Genomic DNA, 16,631 nt, shown 5'->3' on the forward strand with positions numbered 1-16,631 from the left:
GAAAAGCCACATAATTATCTCTCGCTCATTGGAGACCAGCACAAGTGAAGGAGTCTCCATTTACTAACCAGCAGAACTGTGTGCTGATGAACACTGAGAACAGAAAACAGGAAGCCTACTGATGACAGAGACTGTATTGTCAGTCTCCTAGTCTCAAATTTTATTGTGCATTTTGAACACAATATTACGAAGATGTTTAATTTTAGAGCAATTCCAGGTTAGTTTACACAATATCCAACTGTTAACATGGTAGGTTATAAACTTTGGAGTATGGACTATTTTGAGGTTATATTCACTCTGGGTGCTAGAGAATTTCAAATACTCTCATTGTTGAGGGTGCTGAAGAGACAGGTATGATTCTCAAACTCTAGTTGTTTCTTTTTTGATATTAAAATCTTACTTGTCACCTCCACCTCCCACTATCAATCAGCTATTTAATTGGTCCAAAAATCCACAGACTATGCTTTTTCATTATGCAATCATTACCTGTCCCTCTTCAACAAGCAATTACAACTATATGCCCATGCTATTAATAAAATAATAATTTAAAATAAATCTCACTGCTGTAGATGACTGACTTTGGAAAGCTAAAGAAAACAGTCTGTACTACACATCCACAAATGCAGCCTTAGAATAAACAAACATGATTTTTATATAAAAAAGAAAAATATCAATTTACTTGTAGCACAAGTATATGCAAACTGATGAGAAAGCTGTCATTTAAAAATAACAGCAACTGTTCCTTCCTTCCTTTTTACCCCCCTACGTAGAGACTCACCTCCATAGTAGGACCCCAGCTTCATCAAGCTGGAAAAAAACCTGCACAGTAACAAACCTTCAGATTGCATTTAACCACTCTGAAGGGCTGCAACCCCAGACTGAGAACCCAGGGGCTCCCAAGGACAAAGTTAGGAACACCAGGAGTTGAAACGTGACTATCTGAATGAATTACTCTGTTGCCTTGGAGAAGTCACTTAGAGAGGACCTAGACAGGGAATGGAAATACATTTGCATCCTTTCCCGTACGTAATTTATTACAGGCTTTTTCTTAAGAGTTTAGAACAGGTTAATGTTTGAAAGTCAAACCTTTGGCAACACAAAATACCTTAATTCTGCCCTCCTGCAGGTATAGTATTTTTACTGACATCTCTGCCTCATTTAGTAGAGGACAAGCTTAAAGAATAAGGCATCAGTTGAATACTTCTTTTCATTCTGAGCTTTCAGTTTGCATACTTTTTTAAACTCAATGTCTAAGCTCTACAACAAATAATTGGTTTCTTCATAAGCAGCACACTAAAGAGAGCCATAGGAAAACTTGTGCCTGATACAGGTAAGTTTTCTTAGATAGGGAATTGAGACAGAAATGATGAACAAACACCCACAGTTGGTAACTCCAAACATCTTAAACAGACTTAAGTTTTCAACTACTCTTAACATTTTTATAGTAGAGAACAGCATATGATGAACTAAATCTGTAGCTTTGGTGAATACTGGGAACCAACATGGAAATAGTATTAATGAAAAATACAGCACATAGAGCAGCACATAAAGTCTGCTCTATAGATGAAATTATTTCCTGTTCACAGCAAGAGTACATACAGTAACTCACACTGCCTCTCTCTTCTCTCAATAAAACACATTAGAAAGTTAAGACTAGACAGCTCACAATCACTCATATCCACAGAGAAGTCTGAAGAGTTTAGCATTATGCAGGGTTTCTTAACAAAAACTTCAACAAGCAGAAATGTGCACAAAATCTCAGCTATCAAATTTACTGAGGCAGCCTTTTGAAAGCTCTAGAAATATGTGCTATAAACTGTTCAAGGCAGGAGTCTGAAAGGTTCAGATTATTACAGGATATTCTGCAGTTTTTGGGTGTTTTTTTAAACCCCAGCTCTGGGAGTCATATTAAGAGCACTGCCTTCTTCCCAAAATATACATGTGATCTGTGACCTGAAGAACAGCTTGAGCAATGCTTACCTCAATCAAAATTAGCATTAACCAAATAAAATTCCGATGTTTTAGAAATATATTTTTGTTAGGAAGATTGATTGTTGACAATCTGATGTTACTCCTACTAATATCAATATTACTAACAGGAAAGGCAGATTGAGATATACATACACTTACAGTAGTAATACCCACTCCAGACCCCAAAAAAGGCTCTTAAAACTTTTAAAGAATTCTATATAACTTATGTAACAAAAAATAAACCACCATTACCAAAACATCATATCCTGCAGATCAACTTTAAGCTTTTTGTTGAGGTTTGCAAATAAGGAGAAAAGTTACTCATTTCACGGACTTGTTACAAAAACAAAGATCTCAAAACTTTTATGTTTAAAGCTTGGCAACCCCTGAGAACACTAGAACACATGGTGGTGAAAACATTTTAGCATACAGCACCTGAAGGTTTAAGACTATTTAAATGCTAATTATCTGTATATTAAGATGTCTAGTTATAACTTATTATTACCTTTAAGTTACACAATAAAGCTTATGCTACTGTAACCAGTGACTTGTTTGGAAAAAAATGGGAAAAATTAATTGTCACATGTAGCCATTTTTTCTTAGCTTTTTTCCTAACTCCAGAAGCTAGCACACATTTGCTGTCAGACCACGGAACTTTATACGTTCATATCACATTACAATATTTAATTATTTTTTATTTTTTGCCAATAGGACCTTGGCCCTGTTCAATGCACAGGATGAACTCAGACAAAAAAGGACTAATTGCTGTGCATAGGCAATTTTAACCCCGATATTCTTTCACATTTCAGAGCATTGCTTGAAAATGTTAAGGGTAAAGCATTAATTTAAAAAGTGAAACTAGGCTGAGGGGGTTTTGTGTAAAATACACCACACACAGAATGGATTCCAAGTTTTTTCTCTGGACTTTTGTTTTAAGATGTTAACTCCTCAAAGCAACAACTCTCCTTTCCACATTTGAAAGGCATCCTGTATGTAGAGAGCACTCTATCAGTATATTCTAGGAAAACAAGTCATAGCAGTTACTTTACTGTGATTTTCAAGTCAGAAATGAAACAACTCATATTCTGTAAGAGGATGGATTTCTGCAGTCATAAGAAAAAGACTAAAAATAGTCCAAACAGGGGGTGTATACAAGCTATTTCAAATTTCATTACTATAAGGTTCATGTTTCAATGACCATAGTTAGCAGTAGCCATGCTGCTGCTTCTGTGATTAAAAAAAAAAGCCTTTTGTGTGCCAGTGCATGGAATCTGATCTTCCTGTTGTGCTGCAGCTGGGAGAACTCCCAGTCAGCCCCAGTAACACATGCCAGGCTAGTGTTAAAGGGACCAACAGGACTGCCCAAGATAACAGACTCGAGCACACACAGGTGTACCAGCCACCCCTTCCAGTTTGTCACCCGTATAACTCCTTTATAACTGCACTCTATTCCTCTTTCCCTATCCCCACACAGTACTGGTACATAACGTCCACTAAAGAGTTACCAAGGAGCCTGGATTTTCTACCTATGCACGCAGGCAACTTATAGGATTCAAACTACAGGCTTCAATTCTGCCACCAAGTTCCTTTGGTTGCCATAATTAGCCATGAAACAAATGCAATTTGGAGTTTAAGACACCAAAGTTGATTTCACTTGGGGATAGATTGTTTCACCTTCTCTGAAACACTTTCTAGACCCTCAAACTAAGTTTAAATAAAAGTGTGTGACACCATCATTTACTGAAGCAGTACTATATTTAACATATAGAAAATGAGCTAAAAGACTCATTACTGTTCAAAAGACCATCCCTAGTGTAAAGATAAAACCATTGCACAATCTGCTTTTTAAAATACCGGCCGACGCTCGCCATTGCATCAAACACACAAACAGAAGATGATTACCTTCTTAGCTCTGCTTGTCCTATGACTACAGCTCTGTTGGGCATCAGTAACTCTTCCTGAATGCACTCTTCCCTAGCATCTCAGGGGTGAGATGGGGGATGAGATCACACTCTCAGCAAAATGATAAACCACATTTGGCCTAGTGGAAAGTTAGCATAAATATGTTTTAAAATCTCGGGATCGTCTCTCTCACCTGAGCAGTTTTAAGATATGTGGCTTTGCACTTTTTACCTGAGCACAAACCCCTCTTCTTTGCAGAGTCTTAGCACATTTCTTGAATCAGAGAAGCCTCTCTAAACTATGACCACTAGTAAGCCTGGCAGAAGTTCTTCCTGACTTCACAGCAAGGGCTCAACGTATTCCCTATCTAATCTGACATTCATAAAGTCACCAGCAGTAAAATTCTCCTTTTTCTACCCAGAAACCACTGCATGGGGATGTTTTACAGCACTGTTGCATTCAGAAGTTCTAGTACTGCAGACAGAGAAATATGAAGGACACCATTAAGCCTCACTTTGCTCAGGAAGTTATTATTCATCAGTTTTTAGAAAAACAAAAAATCACCTCCTATGCAGAGTAGCTAAATTCTTGCTCATATAAAAAAGTTGTATGACTTGAACTTGTATTTTAGTGAATTATTTTATTATTTAGAAGAACTGTTAATCTATACATACAGTAAGAGAACCCCCAGTCCTAATTACGTCTGTAAGTTTATGCTTTACTAACAGTGCAACAGTAAAGTTTCATATTTGAAGCAGGAAGCTAGGGAATTTTTTTGCAAAATCAAAATGCAAATGATGTAAAGATATAAATCAGTGAAAGTCAGTTTAGTACTTGTTTCTAAAAATTTTTTGCCACATTACTCCACATTTCATAAAGTTGCTGGAAATGTGGATTGTTTGCGGTTTTGGTGTTTTTTGGGGGTTTTTTTGGTTTGCTTTTAAAAACATTGTTTATCAATTAAATTTCAAAATCATGTCAGTTAATCTGTTAAGTCTTAAAACTGTAATTTTTCTTTTTTAATTATTTTCAATTTATTTACAAAGTACTGCTGTGAGGGGAAAAAAAGACAGAAGGTCAACAGAAAACACAAAGAGCTGTCCCCTCCTAGCTATACTAGTCCACTGTTTGGTGTCAAAATTTCTAAGGGAAGTAAAGGGAAGATATTCTAAGATTGGTGGCTTACGGAATTTTTTTTAATAGTATGCCTAGCTAAATCAGTTCATTAACCTCCACTGCTCTTAAGGTATGCAAATTTCTCAGTCCAGTCACTGAGAAGTTCCTGCCTTCCTTTTATACTTCAGAGACAGAGGACTACTTGGGGAAATGGAGGGGAGAGGGAGTCGCAAGGAAGAACACACACAGTAAATCCTAGTAATTGATTTAATAACTGAAGATACAAGGAACAAGAAAAAATTAAGAAAACTCTACCCCAGTACCCATTAAAGTAATTTTTCCCCCTCAGATTCCATTAAGAATGGAGGGATCTCTGAATTCTTGTTTTATTCTTTTAAACACGAGGAGAAATTTCTTATTGACTGCCAAACTCTTTCTCCCCTTGTAGCAATCCACTATCTTGGAAAGAACTAGCTTGTAGGAATGATGCATTAGCGAGGCAGAAGTACTTTAAGAGTTTTGGGAAGAGGTCCAGAGTACAAAAGGAGATGATCTGGGTAGTGCTGTAAGACTGCAGGCATGAAATGCAAAACGAGCTACCTCTGACTACCACTGGAAGTGCAGGAGAACCTCGGGTATGTGCACGTCCCCTGCTGGTACTGAGTATTCTTTAAATTTTATCCATCTGCGAGAGACGTTCAGAGGACAAAAAAGGTTTCAGAAGAGCAGCCTGCGCTTCAACCACACAGCAGTGACAGTCAAGGACAGCCTCGGCCTTCCATTTCCGAAAGGAAAGAAGCGCTGTTACCGCAGTCGGCCAGCAGGGGGAAAAATGCCAAACGAGTGGGGAAAAAAAAAAGTTAAAAGAGCGAGACACTAAAAGATGAGGAACAGAATTAACCAAACATACACATATCCTCAGTAGATATAAAAAGAAAATATTCTTCTCCTGAAGAGAGGAAGCAGGATAAATGAAGTGTATATGACTCAAAGCATTCTCCCAGGCTTTAGAGAGGAAACAGTAAAAGTGTTAGTCAAAAACACAAGCCAGCAAAAGCAAGTTTTCAGTTTCATGTTAGTACACAGTGACTGCAAATCAATTAACGTTTTCTTAAATCTAGTGTTTCAGTGTAAAGCAAAGTATTGTGACTATACAACTGAGAGAACTAAGCTGAAAGAATATGAATTTTTAAAGGACTATCCAACATGAATGTATGAACTAATTAATTTAAAATGAACACATATATTCTAGAAAATCATTCTGCATTACAGAAGTCTTCATGTTACATTTATACAGAATCCCAAGAGTCTGGACTTTTTTGTCTGAAGATATTTCAGAGTAGTAGGGCTCCGATTAGAGACCCTGTTTTTCTTTCTAGCTTATAAATATTATCTGTACACCATTTTCATGCTTACAAAGTATAGTGAAAACTACTTAAAGGAAGTGTCAGTTAAGTGAATAAATTCACGTTAAAACATTTTGATGAAGGACAACTTGCATACAACAAACAAGAAACAGAAACAACCACACAATGCATTTTAAATTTAAGAAATGAAAAAGCAAAATGTGATAATTTGTTGAACAAAGAAATGTAACATGCATTTACAATGAAGAAAAAAGACCAACCCTGCAATCATAAGAACTTTCTGTTTAAAATATCAATGGCTAAGAACCACAAGGAGCAGCAGCAAGATTTTCATTGACAGAGTCAGGGAGATTTAGCTATGCAAGCTTCTGCTGATGTTACCTTCCACAAATATCAGACAGAGGCCAGGTACACATGTAATAACAAACGTCTAAAAATGCAGATGAATTGTGATAAGCGATTATATAGTGGGGCACCTTACAACAACAGGTAATCTTTTATAGTTCCTTATAAAGGTCTTTCAAAATCAGATGCTGTACTTTCAGCAGAGCTCTTTTCTCAATGTCTCCATGAAACTTCCTAAATAACAGTTTTTTAAGCATGCACAAGGAAAGATTAGACTAACAGTACATCAAGAGACTTAAGTGAAGCCCAGTTTTGCTAACAGTTTATATTTCTACCTCCAGCTTCTTCACTTGCATTTAATTTACCCTGCAGCTGGAACACTCACAGGCAGCTAATCTATCTGACCAAGGCACTCTCCTTTACATTCTCTTCCAGCCTGAGGTCCTACCACAAGCAGTCCCCACTTTTTCGGGGGGGAGGGAGGTGGGGGTGGATGAGGGAGTATCACACTCCACAAAAAGCTGAAGTAATTCACAGATTGGTCAGGGGAACATCAAGCACAAGCTTAAGCAGTAGAAGCACTGTGCCAGCAGCAGAAGGGAGACTTTCAGCAGTCACTGAGTTCCAGTGAGCTGCACTGGGTACAAGACTGAGCACTTTGCTGATTCTTTCTAACTACAGCAATCAAGAAGTGACCTTTCATTTTCCCTACCTGGCCAGAAGTTTGGCTTGTAAGTTATGCTTTCAGCGACAGTCACATAGACGTGTCCTCTTCATTTTGAAACTGGAAGACCTACAGAACTACTGGGGAAACAGATGCACCTGAGTTTGGCAGTCATCTGAATTCTGTATGTTCTGCTTGTTACTCAGGCAGAATAGAAATCACTGTTATTTTCTGTGTGTCTCACTACAGCACAGGTGTTCTTTAAACACTAAAATTAAACCAACCTATGCTGGTCTTGCCATGGGTCAACTTTCATGTCAGTATACTGGAGCAGACCCTTGTCCACACTGTCTGACACAGTTCTTACAATAAACTGAACTCTTCAATTTAATTATTTTAGCACATGCATTAAAAATAAACCATTTAATTTATATAAAGTACAGGAGCATAAACTTGAAAATTATCTGGTTATGTACATTCTTGTGTTCTGTATTTTACAATACTGAAAAATATGTATAATAATACAGGAGTTATCTTATGTAGAGTTTCTGTTTTAACAGGAGGTGAGATGCTCAAAATGAGAAACTATACGTAAAGTCTTACCTTTGCAACACTACAGATCGCTTGCTTTAATGTTAGGCTTCTAAATAATTGCCAGAAGACAATATGAAAATTATTTACTAGTAAACAGATTACAAAAATGTCAAAAGTATCAAAAGAACAATTGTTTGTTTCTTAATCTGTCTTCAGATTTTATGAACAAGATGAAAAAGGTAATGCTTCTCACCTGCTAGAAATGAATTTTTTTCTAGAAAGAATACTGGCAATTTAATTTCACAAAGTTCTACGTAATGTAAAACAGCTTCGGACTCCTGTTGATTCTGTTGGGTGTTCTGAACTCCATAGAAGGTGGCTGGGACCCTCTGCTGCTACCAGACAGGTATCACATTTTCCTCTCCTCTTGACTAGAACAGCCATTCTAAGTACAGCCTGCTAACATTTACGAAAAAACATTCTCATTCAACATTTGAATTTAATTTGCTTTTAGCCAAATTTATTTCTATTTCACCAGCTATTATTTCATTAAACCATGTTGTCACTTTGGCATTCCTGATCTCCTGAGCATAGGAAAAAAACCAAACAAACAAACCAGCTTAAGACCATCTAACAATTAGTATTCCCTGTCTGTAGATTAATTAGGTAAAGACTATGAGGGTTTTCACGAGTTTCTAATTTGTGTACCGATAAAGTATAATAGAGTACTTAAAAGGTATCAACATGTTTTACTCACAGCTTAAATAAAAAGGCAGTAAACAGAATTAGGTAAAACATGCTCGTTTCAAACTCTGAACTCAACAGAATATTGAAAGCTCCTTTCTCTCCCCCTCCATCCCAAAATAAAAGCGTGAGTGAGAAGGGATTTCATTACATTCTTAGAACTGTTATGAGCAAAGTCAAACCCAGCCACTCGCACTTAGCATGCAGGCTGTACACACTCCCAAGTACGTCACACTGAGAAAACACGCTTGCTGAGCTATCTGCCTTCCCAAGGCCTCCAACGCGCTGTCGCTAGGCCTAAATCAGGTAGGCTCTGTGCAGTGCTGCTGTAGATGAACAGGAGTCCACCCCTTCTCCCCATTTCCCTTAGATTTAACCACCAGATCATTCCAGCATCAGCTTCTTCTCTCTGCTTCCTTCAGCTGTAATGTCTGTATTTAAAAAGACATCAGCATCACAATTTACTGTGCAAGACTTGGCCCGGATTTTTTTCCTTCTTTACTACACCAGCTACCCTGCAGCTTCTGAGCCATTGTCGGCTGTTGTTTTGTGTTCCTTGAATGCAACAGGACTTAGTCTGCCAGGCTGCATCACTGTTTCACAGCATACCTCTAAGGGGAAAAAAATACCCTCTTCTTGCCTGCGGCCTGCTGGGCACTGAATATTCAGATTACTCCATTCTCTCAACAGATAACAAGTCCACCACTGTTGAATATTCACACATTTCTCTCTTTAAACCCGAATTCCTTACTTTCCTGTTTATTTTCATACAAAGCTATTAAATAAAAGTGCATTTAAGCAGTGGTCCGAGTACCTCAAGTGTTCTCTTACAGATAATCTGATTTTTCTGCCAGGAAAAAGTTCGGTCTCATTTTGACAACTACTTTGAGCCTTTCACTTAATCTAATTCAGCCCTTTCCTGCTTGTGCAAGTTTCCTGCTCTAAAGATTTCTAATCTACCCTGTAGCTTTGCAACGCTCAGGTTCAGGAAAAAAAAGAGTTTTGTCTCTATACCTCATGAACTTTCTCATTCAACCAAGTTGGAATAACACTGAGGTAAAAACCACATTTTCTAATAGCTTTACCCTGAATGAGATTTGGGTAAACTACTTGATGCAACACAGTCTCATGAGACTGACACAAAACTATTGGGAAAACACAACAGCATGAACTAAGGCACAGATGAAGTCTCAAAATTCATCTTCACCAAGCCAAACAATAAGGGGTAACATTCTGGAGGTCAAACATATATCAGAATACTGCATTAAACAAATTAATAAATAAACAAACACAAAAAAAAAACCTTCAAAAAACACAAAGACTCAGAGGTAAGTACAAAAATACAAACTTTACCTGAATACTGGGGGCAAAAATGGTTTCACTGTACTTTTTACTAAAAAAAATAAAATTCTACACACACACACACAAAAAAATCGAACCCCCCAAAAAAACCAAAAGTTATTTTCTTCCACAAAACAGTTCACAGCAATTCAAAAAGAAAAGATTTTCTAGACGATCCAGAGTACATGCAACTTTTCTTTTTAAATATATAATTATTTAAACAGTGAGTTAACTAGCTCATTGCAATGGAAACCCTGACAACACTTGATACATAAAACATTTATGACAGTCCTGAAGAATTATTAGACAACAGCCTACACAAAAAAGATGGACAAGTGAGAACAAGTTTATATATGCACCTTGGAAAGACCTGTTTTCTATTTCCCATTACAAATCTGTTTTCTGATCTCAAAACCTGAGCAGCTGTTTCCCCCTCTCTATTCTGCACAATATACCTCAAGTAAATTACATGTTTTGTTTCAGTCCCTTGTCTTTCAAGAAACACCAGCCCTAGAAGAAAGGAAAAGAAGGATGACACCACTCTCCACACCCTTTTCAGTCCCCTCCACTGCAAGAAAACATACACCTTTGTACCAGGCAAAAGATATTTAAGATCCAATCCCAAAACCAAACTTGGAGCATTTTAAGTAATTCTAAACCATGAAGTATTTAATGTCTTGGAAGTCACTCCTAGTGAGTAATAGTCTCTATTGTCATTTTAACTTGTGCTAAATGGTACATTTTCAAATCATCTATTGGAGAAAATTTAGGAATTTCAATTATTTAAGCCCTTTCTATTTTCTCAAGTTGCATTACCAAACACATAATATCTGGCACAAGTTCTGTGGGGGAAGTGGCTTGTACATCCTACTTTCATACACACTACAGGCTCCAATCCTGGAAGAGGGAAGGATGCTAAGAAATACTTTTTTTTCCTGGAGAAGACAGGATAGTTGTTTAGTGAACAGACCAAAAGGACCTTGGGATCAGCAGAAGCATATGTTGCTAGTTTCTGAACTAGTTCATTTGAAATGCCTCTATCAAGTCGCTTTAAGAGTTTCATCTTCCAAATTCTAACACACAATAATGATAACTGGTTTATAACAATGCAAGTATTCATTTCTTGGCTTTGTACATTTTTAGAAGTGTCTGAATAAAGTTCACTAATATACAAAACAATGGTTTGTCCAATTAGAGACCAAGAACCAAAGCAAACTTCAGTTCAGGTTCATAAGCTACAAAACACATTATTCAGTCTTCTCGTTCATGAACATCAAAAACCGTCAGTCTTACTTTTTCAAACTCTGCATGGAAGTTCTTACACGAGCAGCCAAGGTAACAGTAACTTTTATGAATTAAACTTTTTGCAGTTATTAAGCTCCTGCTGCAGTCACCCAGTACACTAGAGACTGTTCAAATTCCACAACAGCTTAATTCTAACCTACTAAAAAAATATTTTTTCCACAACTTGTGAAGCATCACAAGTACGCACCCACACAAGAGTACAAGGTGCTAAGAGCTTCTGAATATAACAATGTGAAATTGTAATTCAAATTACTAAAGGCAATTACAAGAGGTTGAAAGAGGATTGATTTCCCCAACAATAATCTAAACCACCTAGATATCTGAAAATTTGTACAATCCGTACACACTGAACAAAGGTGAAGTTAAGGATGCAATTCTTACACCAGGCAAATCAGCAGTACCGTGTGTTACAAATTTCTGAATTAGTTCATTTGAATATCCTCTGTCAAGTTAAGTCTGGATGTTCATATATGACGCATTGGTCTTCTTGTCCTCCAGGCTAAGAGTCTTCTGGACAGAAGTGTCTGTCTCAGTCCTGCTTCCTACCCCTAAGACATGATAAGAAAGAACACATGCACTACTCTGTCAGTCTAATTATTTAACTCCCAATCAATACTTAAAACAGAAAAGGAAAGGTAAATTCACATGCAGAGGCATAATAATCAAAACAAGCACTACTTTCTAGCCATATTTTTTCTCTGCAAAGTGTCTGTTTCCACTTTCCTAAAAATTCAACTAATTAATACAACCCCCCCCAAAATCAAACGAAGATATTCCAGTTAGACAAGGAGTAAACCTGTAAGAGTTAACACCTGCCATTTGCCTGACAGTCAAACTGCCTTAAAAAACACTCATCGAGATCAATGCGGGGGGAGTGAGAAGTTTTGAGTTTCAAACCAGAGTATCAAATAAAACAAAATAAAATCCTACCAAGACAAAACGAGATAAGCAATAGGTTCTTGGTATCTATTAAAAAATATACTCACAGTTGGTCATAATAAAAACATCACAGACTTGGTTAAAAAGGAGGATGGAGACTTCCAAAAACTGGAAGAGGAAAGAACTGAAAAAAGAGCCACGGAATGCCACTACCTGCTACCTACATCATGAAGGTGATATAATTCATGATACTAAGATTATAAAGCACTGGCCATTTAAATCAGAATTAAAAAATAAAACCAAAACCACCCTAAAACTCCACATCTCTAAGCAACACTCTCTTCTAAGTGTTCATATAAACGATTGCATTCTTAATGAAATGAAGCTTTTGGACATCCAACTTCAAAGCAAACGAAAAGGGAGACATGCTGGGAGACATACATCTTGAACAGCAAAAGGTTCATAGACCATGTGGCAACAAAAACAAAATGAAGTGAACCTATTTGTATACCTCACATCACCTTAGAGTAAAATCTACGAGAGGATCTACCCAAGACTATATTAAAAGACCGATAATAGAGAAAACATGAAACAGTCAAAGAGCAGGGAAGTAAGCATAACAAGGATCATGGTAAAGTCTGTTAACATACTTTTAACTGATCTGGCAAAGAGTAAGGTTGCAGACATTGTGATGCTTTCCACTATTTCAGATAGCTGAAATTAAAGCAAACTTCAAAGAGGTTTAGAGGATCTGATAAAACCATATGACTGATTTTCATTTGTTATTTTATTGTTCTGGGTCAACAAGTGCAAAGTAATATGCTCAGAGGAAAAAAATAGCCCCACCTATAAATATAAAACAATTAGTTGAAACTAGGCATGACTACTTACGAAAAAGATTTCAAGATTACTGCAAGCAAACAGTTCAACTCTCAGAAGGTATTACAAAAAGAACAGAGAACAAACTGGGAACGTTCTGCTGTGATGCATGCTGCATGTAATTCTGGCTGCTCCATCTCAAAAAGGGGAGAACCAGGAATGGCACAGAGAGGAATGACAACTAGGGAGCATGTTTAAAACAAATGAAACTATTTTTCTTGCATCAACCCATCATACACACAGAAAACACAGTTAAACTGCATGGAACTGGACGCTGTGAAACACTATGTAAGCCACAGATACAGATGAGTTCAAAAAGGCAACAAATTCACCTATAAATAGTTTGATGTTGCTATTCACAGTGCAACAGCCCAAATGTAGCTTCCATCTCAGGCAGCGGCTAAACAACTGTCAGAAATCTACTGTTAATATTTCAGTGGCTGACAGAATTCACCCATTTCCTACACAGTTCAGTCAGCTGCTGCTGCTACACACTGATAAAGGCAAGATGCTGGATTAGATGGACATTTGGTCCACCACAGTATGTTAGTCCTTAAGTTTAATCACATTGAGCAGCCATGCTGGTATATGTCTTAGGTTGTTTTGGAGGTTGGTTTTCTGGTAAATAAACCAGGCTGTAATTCAAGCATGTAGTGTTAAAAGCAGAAATTGCAACCTCTGAAGCAGAAATCAAACTTGTTTATGCTTATTGTGTAGTATAATGCAACAGTGAAATAAAGCCATGATCAAACATTCCAAGGGGGGGGGGGGTTGTTTTTATATAATCTATCAGACTGCTGAAAAATTTTCCTATAAACCCCTCACTAATCAGGGTGTCAACCCAAGGAGATTCAGGCAGTCTCTCCTGAGAAAAACACAAAAAGTTGGAAAGCAGCACTCAACATAAGTCAGGGATGTTTGTTGCAAAAACTGCAAGACCCATTTCAGACTGGCAATAATTTGGTGTCCTCCCAGCTGACCAGAAGAAAGATTTCCTGAACCAACGGATTCAAAAGGAACACGTAGGTGAATGTCTGACTCCTCTTCAAGAAAACTGAACTTGCCAAAGTCATGAGGTCCTATCTAACCCTGAAGCAGTACTGGATGCTCTCCCTTTTAATAAGGAAGTGTAGCTGAAAAAGTACTACTGTCACAGAAAATGCATAAACTCAAGCTGAGGCCCAGGATAAACATCGAACAGAATTCTGCTAAGAAGTACTGCTGATCCTTCTAGAAAGCACTGCCTAAACAATTCGGTGAATGTCTGCCTTCTCATCACTGTCAGCTTCCTTCTCTTCTGACAGATGAGCTTTTGAAGATAGCCAAACTGAAAGCCACGTAGGATAAACAAGCAGGTCTCAGTCTGTGAGAAACAGAGAAGTTTCAGTTTCTAAAGCCCAAATTACAACAGGTCTGGAAAACAAAGCAAGTGTCCAGTATACTTTCCAGTACTGCTGTAGGCAGTAAGATGAAGATGGATGTACCCAATAAGCTCATCATCCTTATCAAGAACAAGCAAGTAGTAAGGATAAAAACATACAGGGAAAAAAGAGAAGAAGCTTTGTGATCAGTTTCCTAAACACAGACATTGCCTCAATGAGATTATTGCTCAGCTACACTGGTGAGAAAGCTGACCACGATTCAGTTTACATGAGAAATCTCTTAAGTCACACAAACCCACAAGAAAATAACAATTTCAGGCTGGGCTACATTTTGTTTTCATTTCACATAGGGGCTAGCATCATTCTGTTATTTAAATAACCTTCTCCTTACAGAATCACAGAGGTTGGTTTAGAGTTCTTTCATTTTGCTTTGGGAGGGGAAGTTATCATCTAGACCAGTAACAACTTTGAAATTGGCCCTGCTGAAAGAAAACAGCAACAAAACGCCCTTGCCATCCTAAAGATCATTTGAGCAAACTACACCAGCAACAAATAGCACTATAAACTAACAATTCGAAGAAACTGGTACTCTTATTTGTAATTGGGAACTTCAGATTTACTAGATGTTTTCTCACTCTGTGCTGCCATAGGCTCAATGGTCCAGGTTGAATTTGTTGGTATTCCTGGAAGAACCACAAGAAGATATAATCATGCGTGTGTACCGAGCTTATTCATACTTCAGTGCTTCTGCTGATCATCCATGGGCCAACATTTCTCTCTTCTCCATCCCACCATTAAAGCCCATCACACATATATAGTTTGTCTTCCTGATAAACAACTTGGAAAGTTTTTTCGCAAATGCCCCATGTCTCATTGAAAGCAAATTTTAGTGCTAGATATAGAAGAACACCAAACAGTTCCTCTCAAATCTCATTCACGTTTTTTGCTCACAAAAAACAAATGCTTATCCTCTTACTTTCCTCACAAGTTCAAGGTGAGTTTCTGCTCTTCCTCCAAATCTGCTGATACTTCAACTATTATACAGGAAAACTCAGTTGATTTCTATATATTCCAAAACAAAAGCAATCATTTTGGTTCATTTTCCTTCTGTTTCACACATCAGGTTGCGTGGAGATGGAGGAAGAACCGGACAACTGTATGGATGTCTCCAGATTCATGCCCATTTTTCTGCAATTCCGAGCCACTGGTCTTAGTGATGATGCAGGCTGACCTTTCCAGTGCAATAGAGTTCTCATGAAGTTGTGTGCTTCACATTTCCATGACACTTGCATACAAAGCAGAACTGCTTTCTTTGGCAATACAGAGAACAAGAATTTAAAGTCTTCTTTCTGAAGAACACAGTGCCAGCCAACACTGGATCCCAGGCCTTCAATGCCAAGGTAATATATCTGAGATTTATTTTACAAACATCATTTCATTAAGCAGTGGTGATGTATGTGGGATTAACTGCACATGAACAGGAGAGGCACACCAATCACTGAATTGCTAACACAAGAAGATACTCTGTGAGGTTTCATTACATTCATCTATAAATCAAGAGATGACCAAAACCGTAATTCTACTTCACAGAAGTCACATTGTAGAGTATGAGATGCAATGGTTACTAAAGTTGCCTTGTGTTTGGCCTTGAAGCTGTCTCCACAGTTACAGAGTTGAGATGTCACAACATACAAACACTTCAGTAAAGGCAGTGTACTAAACTGGCTTAGTGCAGAAAGTCAACTCCAGGCTTATGCAAAACCCACCTCAAAACATGAACAACTCTAATGAAATCTAATTAGAGGGACATATCCCAAAGTTTCTAAGCTCCACAAATACTCCAAGATACCAGCAGAGACCACAAGCAGTGCGAGTAAGGGCTGTAACTGGAGATATTCCAGAACAAGAGACATGCATTTAAAAGATCATGATTCAACATCCCACCAGAGCCCAAGAACCTAACATCACAGGTAGTCACAGAATAAATCACGTGGAGTCCTAAACAGACTCACAGTTTCAGTGAACCATTTACAGTAGACCATGAGGCATATAACAAAAAGGGAGCCATACTTTTCATCTTTGCATTGAAATATAGTGTCCTTATTATGCAGCACTAAGAGTTAGTGGAAGCAACGCTGGATCCAGCCAGCTGGGACAAATGCAGAAATTTGAGTATTGTCGACTCTGCTGATTTTTCACTTG

At 37.7% G+C, this 16,631-nt stretch overlaps 1 protein-coding gene across 8 annotated transcripts in view; it reads right to left on the reverse strand.

Annotated features, from left to right (window-relative positions):
• Window positions 1–16,631, reverse strand: part of PHF21A (PHD finger protein 21A) — a 127,817-nt gene that overhangs the window by 97,565 nt on the left and 13,621 nt on the right. The gene's annotated exons all lie outside the window — the stretch shown is intronic.

This window comes from Manacus candei, unplaced genomic scaffold (assembly GCF_025592945.1).
Source record: "Manacus candei isolate 608988 ecotype Guabito, Panama unplaced genomic scaffold, ASM2559294v1 h1tg000033l, whole genome shotgun sequence".
In the NCBI taxonomy this organism is placed as follows: domain Eukaryota; kingdom Metazoa; phylum Chordata; class Aves; order Passeriformes; family Pipridae; genus Manacus; species Manacus candei.